Source organism: Nyctereutes procyonoides, unplaced genomic scaffold (genome assembly GCF_905146905.1).
Source record: "Nyctereutes procyonoides isolate TBG_1078 unplaced genomic scaffold, NYPRO_anot_genome, whole genome shotgun sequence".
Lineage (NCBI taxonomy): Eukaryota > Metazoa > Chordata > Mammalia > Carnivora > Canidae > Nyctereutes > Nyctereutes procyonoides.
The window spans coordinates 2,975,996-2,991,223 of record NW_026575036.1 but is presented as its reverse complement, the minus strand read 5'-3'; the positions used below and the strand labels follow the sequence as shown (position 1 = coordinate 2,991,223).

The 15,228-nt window shown below is 35.0% G+C and overlaps 1 protein-coding gene across 6 annotated transcripts in view; it reads right to left on the bottom strand.

Annotated features, from left to right (window-relative positions):
• The window catches only part of PIK3C2G (phosphatidylinositol-4-phosphate 3-kinase catalytic subunit type 2 gamma), a 355,918-nt gene that overhangs the window by 329,311 nt on the left and 11,379 nt on the right, over nucleotides 1-15,228 (bottom strand). For 4 of the 6 annotated variants that reach the window (XR_008663575.1, XM_055318864.1, XM_055318868.1 and 1 more), the window contains exons 2-3: nucleotides 4,058-4,158; nucleotides 2,479-2,592 (exon numbers count right to left, since the gene is read on the bottom strand). The exons of 1 other annotated variant lie outside the window; for it this stretch is intronic. The gene's annotated coding sequence lies outside the window, so the exon portion shown is untranslated. The remainder of the gene's footprint in view (nucleotides 1-2,478; nucleotides 2,593-4,057; nucleotides 4,159-15,228) is intronic. One more of the 6 variants, XM_055318866.1, reaches the window with a different exon arrangement.

Here is a 15,228-nt window from a genome sequence, read left to right as displayed (position 1 = left end):
GTTCTTTGTAAAGATCAACAAAATTGATAAACCTCCAGCATGACTTATCAAAAGAAACAGAGAGAATGCAGATAAACAAAATCACTAATGAAAGAGGAGAAATAATAACCCTATAGAAACACAAACAGTTGTAACAGAAAGTTATGAAAACCTTGTGCCAACAAATTGGGCAAATTAGAAGAAATGGATAAAGCCCTAGAAACATATAACCTACCAAAACTAAAGCAGGAAGAAATAGAAAATTTAGCAGACCAATTACCAGAAATGAAATTGAATCAGTAATCAAAAAACCCCCCCCAAAAAAAACCCAAAAATCCAGGACCAGATGGCTTCACAGCAAATTCTACTAAACATTCAAAGAGTTAATATCTATTCTCAAGCTATTCCAAAAAATAACAAGAGGAAGGAAAACTTCTATATTCACTCTATGAAGCTAGTATCACCCTGATACCAAAACCAGATAAAGACAACCTGATACCGAAACCAGATAAGGACAACAACAACAACAAAGAGAACTATAGGGGTGCCTGGGTGGCTCAGTCTGTTAAGTGTCTGTCTCAATTTCAGCTCAGGTCATGATCTTAGGGTCCTGGGATTGTGCCCTGCAATAGGCTGTATGCTCAGCGAGGAGTCTGCCTGAGGATTCTCTTTTCCCCTTCCTCCATCCCTCCCCTGCTCCTATTCTCTCTCTCTCTCTCTCTCTCTCTCTCTCTCAAATAATCTTTTTTTTTAAGAGAACTACAGGCCAATACCTCTTAAGAATATAGATGCAAATATCCTTAACAAAATATTAGCAAACTGATTTTGACAATACATTAAAAAACCATACATCATTATCAAGTGGGATTTATTCCCAGAATAGAAGGCTGGTTCATTATTCATAAAACAATCAACATGATATGTCACATCAATAACATAAAGAATAAAAACCATATGGTCATTTCAGTAAATGCAGAAAAAGCATTTGATAAAGTACAACAGGCATTCATGATAAAAAAAAAAACACCTCTGTAGAGTAGATCTGAAGGTAACATACCTCAACATGATAAAGACCTTATATGAAAAACCCACAGCCAACAGCATACTCAATGAGGAGAAACTGAGAGCTTTCCCCAAAGGTCAGGAACAAGATAAGGATGTCCACTCTCAACATTTTTGTTCAACATAGTAGTAGAAGTTCTAGGTACAGCAATTAGACAACATAAAAAAAAAGGCATCCCAAATGGTAAGAAAAAGGTAAAACCCTCACTATTTGTAGATTACATGATACTGTATATAGAAAACCCTAAAGACTCCACCAAAAAACTACTAGAACTGATAAATGAATTCAGTAAAGTCACAGGATACAAAGTCAATGTGCAGAAATCTGTTGTATTTCTATACACTAAAGATGAAGCAGCAAAAAGTGAAATCAAGAAAACAATCCCACTTACAATTGCACTAAAACCAACAAAATATCTATGAATTGACCTAATTAGATTAAAGACCAGTACTCTAAAAACTATAAAACACCAATGAAAGAAATTCTAGATGATGGAAAGATATCCATTTCCAAAGAAATGGAAAGATGTTCCATGCTCATGGGTTGAAAGAACAAATATTGTTAAAATGTTTATACTATCCAAAGCAATCTACACATTTAATGTAATTCCTATCAAAATATCAACAGAATTTTTTACAGAACTACAAAAAAATCTTAAAATTTATTTGGAACCACAAAAGACCTTGAATAGCCAAAACAATCTTGAAAAAGAAAAAGCTGAAGGTATCAAAATCCCGGATGTTGTTATGTTGCAAAGTGGTAATAATTAAAAGAGTATGGTACTGACATAAAAATAGACACATAGATCAATGGAATAGAAGAACAAACCCAGAAATAAACCAACAGTTACATGGTCAGGTAATCTATGACAAAGGAGGAATGAATATTCAGTAGGAAAAAAACAGTCTCTTCAACACATGGTGTTGGGGAAACTGGAGCCCATTCTTTTACCATACACAGAAATAAATTCAAAATGGATTAGACACCTAAATGTGAAACAATAAAAATTCTTGAAAAGAACATAGGCAGTAAACTCTGTGACATCAGATATAGCAACATTTTTCTAGATAAGTCTCCTGAGGCAAAGGAAACAAAAGCAAAAAATAAATTATTGGGACAGTGTCAAAAAAATTTTGTACAGTGAAGGGGACAAACAAAACTAAAAGGCAACCTACAGAATGGGAGAAGATATTTGCAAATGACATATCTGATAAAGGGTTAGTATCAAAAATATATAAAGAACTGATACAAGTTAACAGCCTAAAAACAAATAATTCAATTAAAAAAATGGGTAGAAGGCATGAAAAAACATTTCTCTAAAGAAGACATCCAGATGTCTAGATCCAGAAAGACATCTAGATCCAGACACTCGTCTATTATTAATAACATCACTCATTACCAAGGAAATGCAAATCAAAACTACAATGAGATATCACCTTGTTCCAGTCAGAATGGCCAAACTCAAAACTGCAAGAAACAAGTATTGACGAAGATGTGGAGAAAAAAAAAATCCTCTTGCAGTGTTGGTGGGAGTCTGAACTGGCGCAGCTCTGTGGAAAACAGTATGGAAATTCCTCAGAAGGTAAAAATAGAACTATTCTACGATCCAGCAATTGAACTATCAGGTATTTACCCCCAAAATATGAAAACATAAATTCAAAGGGATAGATGCATCCCCCATTTATTGTAGCATTATATAAAATACCTAAACTATGAGTGCAGCCCAAGTGTCCATCAGTTGGGGACACTCAACTCATATATTTTATATGAGTTTTATATTACATATATATATATCACCTTTTCATATATAACCCCTCCCTGGTGGTCTAGTGGTTAGGATTCGGCGCTTTCATATATGTACAGTGGAGTACTATTCAGCCATAAAAAATGAAATCTTGCTATTTGTAACAACATGGATAGAACGAGGAATATAATGCTAAGCAAAATGAGGCAGAGAAAGACAAATACCACATGATTTCACTCATATGTGGAAGTTAAACAAAACAAGCAAAAGAAAAAAGGCAAACCAAGAAACAGATTCTTAACTATAGAGAACAAACTAATGGTTGCCAGAGGAGAGGTTGGTGAGAAGTTAGGGGAAATAGAGGTTGGAAATTAAGGAGTATACTTATCATAATGAAAAAAATGATTAAAAAAATTAAAAATTTAAAAAAAATATTTTTTTCTTTAACATAAAAAATGATTTTATAATTTTTTGTGGCTTGAAAGAACTGATTGTTTTTTTTAATTATTTCTTAATTTTGTAGATCCATTAAAGGAGGTCTTTAAAGATCAGTAGTCTGATACTGAAGTTAAAGATTCCTTTAGGCTTTACCATTTGCTTTTGTTCATAATAATAATGATACCTAATATTTTTAAGAGCAACTCTGTGCCACTGTCTATATACATGTATTACCTTAACTTGTGATATTATTATTGCCACTTAACAAATGAGAAAGCTGAAACACAGAAAAGTGAATCAACTTACCCATAGTCTCCAAGTTTGTGCTTACAGATTTGTTTTGAGCAAAGATTAAAGAGAGACATATAGATGATTATATCATAATAATATCATATCTGGAGCATGCCTGAATGTAGGCACTGCAACACAGCATTAACTCAATTCAAACTATCTCTATGGAAAAGAGCTGAAAACTTTTAAATTTTTATTAATAACAATGTTTTTTCAAGCATTTCTCACAGTGCTAAAACTTGAAATGGGTTAGAGGCTTTTCAGAAAATCTTATTATCATGAGATAAAGGAGAATGAGAAATACTTATCTATATTGAAAATGTAATAAAAACAAAACTTCTCCCAGATTCACTTTTTTCAATGTTAAATTTAGTGATTTTAAGGAATGTCTAGTAATTTTAAATCCTATCCTTACCATCACAGTCTAGAAGGTAAATTATTTCTTAGTTTATAAAAAAATAGAAACATTATTTAGTACCAGCTGGCAAATGTGTACACTCTGCATTATGAAGTAATGAATAAAATAATTGAAAGTCATATACCTTGACTTTGAAGCAGAACTGTACATACAGATTAGAAGCAATTACAGCATAATTGAGAGGACATGGCTCTCTGTTCCTGATTTAAATAAGACTCTTCAGAACTAAAACACAAAACAAAACAAAACAAAAAACAATGTGTAAGAGGCCCAGCAATGCTCTCCCCGCCCCTGTGCAGTTCCATGTCTTAATACATGAAACCCGTGAATATGTTAGGTTATTTGGAAAAAAGAATTAAAGGTTGCAGATGGATTAGGTTTCCTAATTAGCTGACCTTAAAAGAGGGTTACCTGGGTGGGCTCAGCATAATCACAAGAATCTCTAAAAGTGGAAGAGGGAGCAGAAGAGAAGGTCAGAGTGATGTGATTTGAGAAAGACTCAACCTGCTTTTGCTGGCTTTGAAGACAGAAAAAAGGACCCATAAGCCAAAGAATTTGAACAACCTTTAGAAGCTAAAAAGGACAAGGAAACAGATTTTCCCCTAAAAGCCTCCAGAAAGAGACACAGCCCTTCTAACACTTTGATTTTAGTACAGTGAGATCAGTGTTATATTTCTGACCTACAGAGTTGTATGATAAATTGTTTTGTTTTAAGCACTAAGTGTGTAATCATTTGTTACAGTAGCAATATAAAATCAATACAATATGCAAACTGGAAGCTGCTTCCTAAATTGAATGGAAAATTAGAGGCTGGAAGTATAGCTGACGGCACAAAAACAGTCCTCTATTCTTTGTTGGTATGTTCAGTTAAATTCAAATGGGATATTTAAAAGATGTTAATAATGAACTTAGTTTAAGCAAGTGCTTATAACCTTCCATTCAATTCAACTTTTCAGAGATCATTTTTTTTTATTGATGGTTAATTACTCATCTGCTCTCAGGAGAAAGTACAGACAGAATTTAGGCACCTATCAGAGAAAGGGCAGCCCTTGCCAGCTACTTCCATTTTCTAAATTTACAAAAGTGCAGGTATCATCCAAATAGCCCCTGTATTCAGAATGGGAACAAAAATATTTATTTTACAAAAGAACAAAAAATGTCTGAAGATGTCTGTTCTTGATTCCAAAAGTCCTGGCTGTATTGCTGAATTAGTGTATCTGCAGGGGAGACATGAGAAAATGGATGACAGAAATTTATTACAAAGTTGAAGAAAAATGATTTTATATCAGATAGCAAATCGTAGGCATTGAAAATTTACCAGTTTTTAAAAAATATATAAACGTCATAGAAGATAATGATTGTTTCAACATAAGACATGTCAAAGTCTAATCAAGCCAAACCATCTGTATTCTCTACGATGGAAGGAATGTCTATAGACTATGGAGCTAACCTGGTTCCTGAAAAAACTTCCCATCTTTCTTCATCTGCTGAGCCAATTATATATATCACAGAGGCAGAGACACTCATATTTTAGCTAGACATAAACTTGAACTTTCTCAGCTCAATTTTCTATATGAATATAGAGAAGATCACAACCAATTTTATTTTATTTTTAAAGATTTTATTTATTTATTTATTCAAAAGAAACACAGAGAGAGGCAGAGACAGGCAGAGGGAGAAGCAGACTCCATGCAGGAAGCCCGATGTGGGACTTGATCCCAGGATTCTGGGATCATACCCTCAGCCAAGGGCAGACACTCAACTGCTGAGCCACCCAGCAGTTGTGGCTAGCGTCACACAGTGTAGGCATCCCCACAACCAATTTTATATATAAATATATATTTATAAAATTATGTATATATGTAAAATTTATATTATGTCTAATTAGGAATTGGGTGTTGAGGTAAATGTATTACAATTATTATTATTATTATTAATTATTATTAGCCCAGGTATTATTTTCACCTAAGGGAAGATATGAGGTGCTTGATAAAAACATCAATCTCCAGAAGTCTCTAGGTGCCTTTTTACATAAACAATTGACATTTACTTATACACATATAATCCAATAGAAGCCTCACTTCTCATTAGACTGCCTAAGATTCTTATATATGAATATCTGAAACTATTATTTATTTTTATTTGTGGGAGGTATTGACTTAAATGAACTCATTTATTCATACATCTACAGTTGGCGCTTGAATAATGCAATCGCTAGGGACACTGACCTCTCCGGCAGTCAGAAATCCACATTTAAGTTTTGATTCCCCCAAAATATCTACTAATAGCCTACTGTGAGCTGGAAGCCTCGCGAATAATGTAAATGGTCAATTAATACATATTGTTATCAAGAAAATCATAAGAAAAAGAAAGTACATTAACAGTACTGTACTGTACTTATTGATGTAAAAAGTTTAGGTAGTTTGGTTAAAAAAATGAAGCCTCAGGCAGCCTGGGTGGCTCAGCGGTTTAGTGCTGCCTTCAGCCCAGGGTGTGATCCTGGAGTCCTGGGATCGAGTCCCACGTCGGGCTCCCTGCATGGAGCTTGCTTCTCCCTCTACCTGTGTCTCTGCCTCTCTCTCTCTCTCTCTCTGTGTGTGTGTGTCTCTCATGAATAAATAAATAAAATCTTAAAAAAAAATGAAGCCTCTGTCAGAACCTACATCAAATATTGTCTCATGTAATACAAAACACTGTAGATGTTATACATATTACTAACAATGGATAAAAGATAATGTGAAAAACAAATTCATATTTATTTACAGATACAATGATTCATACATTGGTAACAAAAATGCAGCAATATGATTGCTTTATAATAGCCTAGTATAATCAATATAGTTGCTTCATGGTAGCCTAGCATATATACTGATGAATGAGTCATTATAAAATTTTTATAGCATACAGCATTAAATTCATATAATACAGTATAGGAAACATTGTTACTTTTTAAATTATTACTTTTTAAAGATTTATTTATTTGGGAGAGGGAGAGAGAGTGCGCACACACACACACACACACACACACACGTGAATTGGGAAGGGGTAGAGGGAGAGAATCCCCAGCTGACTCTATGCTGAGCATGGAGCCCAGTGTTCAGTGACCCATCAGATCATGACTTGAGCTGAAATCATGAGTCAGATGCTTAACCGACTAAGCCACCCAGGCATCCTGACTTTTTTTTTTTTTAATTAAGTAGGCTCCACACCCATCATGGAGCCCAATGCAGGGCTTGAACTCACAACCCTGAGATCATGACCTCAGCTGAGATCAAGAGTCAGACACTTACTTAAACAACTGAGCCACCCAGGTACCCCCATTGTTAAATTAAAAAAAAAAAACATTCACCTGTGATAATAGGCTAATGCCCAGTTTCTTCAATCACAACAGAGCCTTACTGCATGGTAATGTAATTTTTTGAAAGCAAAGTTATACAATACTAAGAAAACTAATACATGATTATTGTATATTAAATATTACTCACACTATACCTATGTAAGAACAGGCTACCCACTTCCATACAAGTCTTATATACAGTGTTCTACACAATGAATACTTAATGACACAAAAATATCTTATATAGTTTTTGCCATATAGTTAGTAGATTTCCACACAAAGACACACACATGCAACAGATAAGTTTATTAGCTGTATAGCATGGTGATTATTTACTGTCCCTTGACTGGAATGGATCATCATAGAGATCTTCATCCTCATTGTCTTGATGTTGAGTAGGCTGAAGAGGAGGAGGAGAAAGGAGAAGGGTTGGTCTTCCCATCTCAGGGGTGACAGATGGAACAGGTGGAGGAGGTGGAAGGGGAGGCTGGAGATGCAAGCACACTTGGTGTAATTTTACAGAAGTACATAGTAATTTCTGACTTTTTGTTTTTTCATTTCTCTAAAAATGTTTCTATACAGTACCAATCCTTTCGCCATTTGTTTTGCTTTTAGCACATGTGTTATGGAAGGATCCATGTCACAAAAGAAGTTAAAAGCTGTCTTGAATGATTGGAACCCTTCATTAGCTAAATTGTCTAATATTAATTTGTTTTCTGGCACTGCTTCTACATCTTCTTACTCATCATCTTGCACTGGTTTGAAAGTACTCATCTCCATCAAGTTGTCTTCTGTTAATTCCTCTGCTGTGGTATCTATTAGCTCTTGAATTTCTCCAAAATCCGTATCTTGAAACCTTTCATCTCCACCTTTGTCATCATATCCACAATCTCATGATCTTGATCGTCGTAAATCATCTGAAGTCATGCACAACATCTGGACCCAGTTTTATCCAGCAGGAATTTATTGTTTTGGGTTTCATGGTTTTCATGGCTTTTTCTATAACAACAATGGCATATTCGGTGGTGTAATCCTTCCAGACTTTCATGATGTTCTCTCTGTTAGGGTTCTCTTCCATAGCATTGACAGTCCTTTCCATATCTAGTGTGTGTTATGAGCCTTAAAGGTCCTTATGGCCCTCCAATCTAGAGGGTGATTATAGAGACCTTGTGTTTGGTCACAAGTAGCCCACTTTGATGCCCTCAGTGTTGAGCTCGTGGGGTTCTGGGTGGCCAGAGGTATTGTTCAATATCAGAAGAACTTTAAAAAAAATTAGAAGAACTTTAAAAGGCAATCCCTGAGTGGCCAAGTACTTCTTGACTTCAGAGACAAAGCACTGGTGGAACTAATCCAGAAAACAGACTTCTTTTCGAGGCCTTCTTGTCATACAAGTAAAAGACTGGAAGCTGGTGTTTATCTTTTCAAAGCATGGGGGTTAGCAGCTTTATAGATAAGAGCAGTTCTGATCATAAACCTGACTGTATTTGCACAAAATAGTAGAGTTAGCCTGTTCCCTCCTGCCTTAAATCCTGGGGCTCTCTTCTCTTCCTTACTAATAAATGTCCTTTGTAGCATTATTTTCCCAGAAAAAAAAAAGACACTTTCATCTGCATTAAAAGCCTGTCCAGGCAGATATCTTTTCTCCTTAGTGATTTTCTTGATGCCATCTGGGAACTGCTTCCTCTTGATCAGCAGAAGCTGCTTCTCTTATTATCTTGACATTTTTAAAAGACAGACTTCTTTCTAAAATTATCAAACCATCCTTTGCTGGTATTAAATTCTCTAGCTTTAGATCCTCCACTCTCCTTTTGCCTTAAATTCTCATATGATGATTTTGCTTAATCTTGAGTCGTATTAGAACATAGTCACATAGATTGCCCATGTTAAGCATATAGGTATGCCTTTCTCTTAACAATCCTGCACCCACATAAAAGCTACATTTCCACTGAGATAAAAAAAGATATTTCACAGAAAAGTGCAAAGTTTTTGTGCCTGCTGGCATAGCTACAGTCATGGATTCATAAATTTCCTTTTCTTATTTTACAATAGTCTGTATGCTGGATTCATTTATATTGAAATTGTGGGGAACTACATCCATAGACCTCCATCTACAGTATACGTATCAAGCAATTCAACTTTTTCTTGTAATGTCTTGGCTTTTCTGTGCTTTTGGGGCAAACTTCCAACATTGCTAGTGACACTTTGTATGGGTCCCATGGTGTTATTCAAGGCTTATGATATTATACTAACCACTATGAAAAGTATCTGAGAACCTCAAGAAATCACTTTTTACTGCAATATGCAGTTTACCAGAGAGACTTAATTGCTCACATGGAAATAACTAGAATCACATGGCATAGTTTGCAACACTTGAGCTCCCCATAATAGCAACAGGAAGTGGCTATGAAATTATTACAGTAATGCAGTATGTACTATAGTTCATTTTAAGCGATTATGATTTAATACTGCATATATACACTTTTTTACATTTCTCTCAATTGAATAGAGCCATGTACAGTATGTAAGTGTGTGTGTAAATTTTGATAATTTTAACTTATTGTAATAGATTTGTGTCTATTTTATGATAGTAAACAATAAAAATATCTGTATATATGTATTTTATATAAAATACATATATTTTATGCATTCATAACATACCTTTTTCTTATTCTTTTCATTGTTTCTAGGTTATATGGTTCAGAATTTTTCCAAATTGTCACAAATATAAAAAAAATTTCCAATATCTTTATTGAAAAAAGTCTGTGTATAATCATACAGTTCAAAACCATGTTGTTCAAAGATCAACTATATTTACTCTTTGTACATTTATTTATTCAGTACCTGTATTCTTAAGTATATTGTTGTGTCTCAGGCACTGTGCAAAACACTTAGAATACAAAATACAGCTCTTTTTCTCAGGTAGTTCATAGACACAAATTTATATTACCATACAATATGAGAAGTACTTTAATAGACACAGGCTCCGTTTTGTTTGGGGGAATTTTATGTAGAATACTGTTAAGCTTATTTTGCCTCAGAAGAAGCAGAAATAAAAATGAATAACATATTTAAGATTTACATATTGGGTATGTTTTTGCTCAGTATATGCTATATACATCGGAAATAATTTCTTGCAAGTCATTGAGACCTGGTTTCAAGCATGCTTTGATTCCTAAGTATTGTTAAATTTTTATTCAAACGTGATAAAGCTGTTGAAGTAGTAATTCATTCAATGCCTCTATCTTAAGAGTAAATAAAAGAATGAAAAGTGTATAATAGTGGATAAAACAAATGAATAATTCTAGCATCCCCGGTGCCCTTGAGAATGAGTCTTCTTTCTCTAGTACAGGATCAGAACTGAAAGCATCAGAGTGAACTCATGAAGTTAAAAAAAATATATATCTCCTTCTTTTTCTCTGTCTGTATTTATCTATGGCGTTCTTCCTTGGAAAGGCCTAGAAAAAAATGCCTATCTGAATAGCCATGAGCATCACTAACATCCAGATTGTGACTTTGAAATACTACTCGTTCAAAGCAGGGCTACTTGGAGGACCAACTGAGTTCTGATCTAGAGAAAATAATGTTTAAGGTGAGTTTAAGAGATGCTATAACTGTAGTTAGTAAGGAAGATATCAGAGGATACAAGGGTGCACCAATAGGAAGTGAGAGCCCATATGAAGAGGCTCTGATTGACTAAAAAGTGTAATAACTAAAATGGATGAAAGCATACCATATGTGTTTAAATGCATTCTTTCACAATGACACATATACACACATACAACTAATTAATTGCCTTTGTACAACACAAGGTTAACAGAATGCACCATAAAGCATTTGTCTTTTTTTTTAATGAAATGAATACTGCACTACTAAGGCAAAATTTCTCTTTGTAGAAGTATTGCAATGAATAAATAAAGAAAGAATGATAAATTGGGTTAGCAATAGTTTACAATAAGTGATAAATTATAAAATCTAGGCATCAAGCATTGGTGGCTGCTAACATCACAAAAAGAAAGGCACCCAGGTGTTTTGTACTTTCTGATACAGAATTCAAAACTATCATGAAGGAGTCTTGCAGATAATTTAACCTTAATCTATCTGATTAAACTTCTGTGTCCAATCACTACTGCCCAAGGAACACAGAAGGTAGAGGAAGTTAAACTAAAAACAGGATAGAAATAGATACAGGAATAATAAGCTAGTTTCTTCAACAAATAAATTGCAAGGAAAAAAAAGCAATGATGATGAAATACATTAATTGAAAAAAAACCTGTAAAAACATATCCATTCCCCCAGTCTCTGCCAAGAAAAAAAAAGGCAAAACAAAGCCATACACTTTATGTATATACATTTGGATGATGAAAGTATATAGAAAAATATAATGTGATACCAGAAGAGTGTTTATTCTTGGAGAAAGGGTATTGTGGTGGGAAGACATATGGGGGCTCTATGGGTGGCAGGAAAGGTGTATCTCTTGACATGGAAGGTGGTTGTTCAATTTATAATAGCACATTAAGCTGTACACTTGCTTTATGTCATTGCTAATAACATAAATTTTAAAAAGGGAATAGGTAGCTTGATTTTGTAGACATGCGGAACTTGAGGATTTGTACAAAATCTAAGTGAAGATGATGAGTAAATATTTGCACATATGGTTCTTTAATTCAAGAGATAGGTTTTACAGTTGAATCCATGAGCCTTGTTTAAGGAGGGTTTAATTAATTAGGAAGAGATGTAATCTATCTGAAAGTTGAATCCTGATATGAGAGACAATCCATATTTAAAGAATGGATCCTAAAAGGAGAAGTACAAAATAGTCTGAGAGGTAGGAAGAAAACTGTAAGCCACTATCACTTAACTTGTCCACTTCTGGAACTAGAAAGAGGGAAAGAAGTAAAAGACAAGTGGCTCCCTTTTAAGAACCTCATTGGGTAGTAGCCCGTATTTCTTCTTCTATCCATTGGCCTGCATATAAAACCGCAAGGAAGGCTGAGAAATGTGGTTCCCTATGGTGTTGCCATGAGACCAGAAAAAAAACTTGACTATTCTGTTACTAAGAGGAAGAAATCATCTTATTTAGAACATTCATGACAGGTTGGTTTTCAAGTTCTCTGGGAGGCCTGGATTTAGAAAGTGAAATGCACACACTGAATCAGGTGCATTAGGAGCAAAAGTCCCTAACAGATGTAGAGGAACCAGGTCAGTGGATATTAGTAAGTAGGAGGGATGTAGGCAATGGAGCAAAATGTCATGGGGTTCTGAAGAGTAGAGTTTAAGTATGAACTGTTGTTTAAGAATAAAGTGTTAGAGGGGTGCCTGGGTGGCTCAGTGTGTTGAGCCTCCAACTCTTGGTTTTGGCTCAGGTGATGATCTCAGGGTGGGAGATGGAGCCCCTTGAGGGGCTTCAGGCTCTGCACTCAGTGTGGGGTCAGCTTAAATTCCTCTCTTCCTCTCCGTCTACCCTAACCCCACCCCTCCCCTCAAATAAATAAATAAATAAATAAATAATAAATAAATCTGAAAAATATTAAGTGTTAGGAATGCAGGAAGTGGTGGCAATATGGATGAAGATTGGTCTTTGCCTCTTGTTCCTTGCTAGGTGGGTATGGGAGAATGGACAATTTTCACAGGAGGACTGGAAAGGAGCAGGTCCTGGGTAGAGCCACGTTTCCCTTTAGGAAAAGGAAGTGAAGGAGGGCTAAGGAATTTAACAACACGTCTTGCATAGATTAAATCCCATCTGGAAGAAAGTGCTTCTCCCTATATTTTGCGATTTGAAATTTCTGTCACTCTTCTTAAATTGAGAGGGCTTGGAATACAAAACACTAGTTAATTATGATCTAGTTCTGTAAATCAGCTGTTTAATTTAAATATGTAGAAATTGTTAAACAATATATTAGTGTGTTTATTGTAACCAATTTCAGGCATATTAAAGTTATATTTTTAGAATATGAAATTATTCTTTAAAAGGATTTATATTTATGAAACATTTTATATTTTCATTATAAAGTACTAGCAATAGATTGTTCTCTGTCATTTCAAACTGCCTAGAATTAGAGTAAAACCACAAATAGTTATATGGCTAGGCTAAATGTTATAGTGTCCTGGTCCAAAAGTATTTGGACTACTTTGTTTTATCTGACCCAGGAACTTAACTCTTAAATATTTTCTTGGGAAACAATAATAATTGGAACAATTCCACGGGCTAAATATAATTCTATGAAACTAAAGCAAATTGCTTTTCTACCATATTCTCAAATATATAAATTTTTATCTGTTTTGCCTTTATAAAACATGAATCTAGGCATTTTTATATTTATTTATTTATTTATTTTAAGATTTTATTTATTTCAGAGAGTAAGAGAGAGAGAGATCATGAGCAGGGGGGAAAGGTAGAGAAACAGACTCCCTCCCGAGCAGGGAGCCCAATATGGGACTCCATCCCAGGACCCTGAAATCATGACTTGAGCTAAAGGCAGACACTTAACCAACTGAAGCACCCAGGTGCCATGGGCATTTTTCAATAAATATAAAAATATTGATTGATTGATTTCATTAATTTCCATCCAGTGTATATATAGTTGCTTCATGGTAGCCTAGCATATATACTGATGAATGAGTCATTATAAAATTTTTATAGCATACAGCATTAAATTCATATAATACAGTATAGGAAACATTGTTACTTTTTAAATTATTACTTTTTAAAGATTTATTTATTTGGGAGAGGGAGAGAGAGTGCACACACACACACACACACACACACACACACACACGTGAATTGGGAAGGGGTAGAGGGAGAGAATCCCCAGCTGACTCTATGCTGAGCATGGAGCCCAGTGTTCAGTGACCCATCAGATCATGACTTGAGCTGAAATCATGAGTCAGATGCTTAACCGACTAAGCCACCCAGGCATCCTGACTTTTTTTTTTTAATTAAGTAGGCTCCACACCCATCATGGAGCCCAATGCAGGGCTTGAACTCACAACCCTGAGATCATGACCTCAGCTGAGATCAAGAGTCAGACACTTACTTAAACAACTGAGCCACCCAGGTACCCCCATTGTTAAATTAAAAAAAAAAACATTCACCTGTGATAATAGGCTAATGCCCAGTTTCTTCAATCACAACAGAGCCTTACTGCATGGTAATGTAATTTTTTGAAAGCAAAGTTATACAATACTAAGAAAACTAACATATTTTAGCAAAAATTTTCCACACATGCCAAAGGTCATCCTTTCTGTAAATGTTTGAAATAGAAAGGCAGAAGCAAGTCAATAACAATGTTTTTCTTTGGGGGAACCGTAATATGGATCTGAAACTAAAGCACTAAATAGCTTTATCTCACAACTGAAATCTCATTACTTGGTAGTAGCTTTTCAGGACACAGTTTGAGAAGAATTGTGTGGCTACACAAAGCTCAGGGAGTGATTATGCCCCATTACCACCATCTGCCTGGATGCAGAAGAGGGACGGGAGCATGCATGCCACATGATATCTATTAATGTTCTAGTAGTTAGAAACATGTCCATGTTTTTCACCAAATACATTCAGACTTATAGGTGAATTAAATGTTCAAAATATTACAGGTATGTAGAGATACCTACTTAATGATAGTTTTTTTTTAATTTTTTTTTTTTTATTTTATGATAGTCACAGAGAGAGAGAGGCAGAGACACAGGCAGAGGGAGAAGCAGGCTCCATGCACCGGGAGCCCGATGTGGGATTCGATCCCGGGTCTCCAGGATCGCGCCCTGGGCCAAAGGCAGGCGCCAAACCGCTGCGCCACCCAGGGATCCCGATATTTAGTTTTAATGTAATCTTTAGCATGATATGAATTCTCAAGAAATCTAGATTTCAACTGAATCTTTGAAAGAGTTATTGCTAGAATAAATTTGATTTGAATATCATTTAGAGAGATATCCTGGAAAGTTTTAAAAAACCAAGTGTAGGAGAG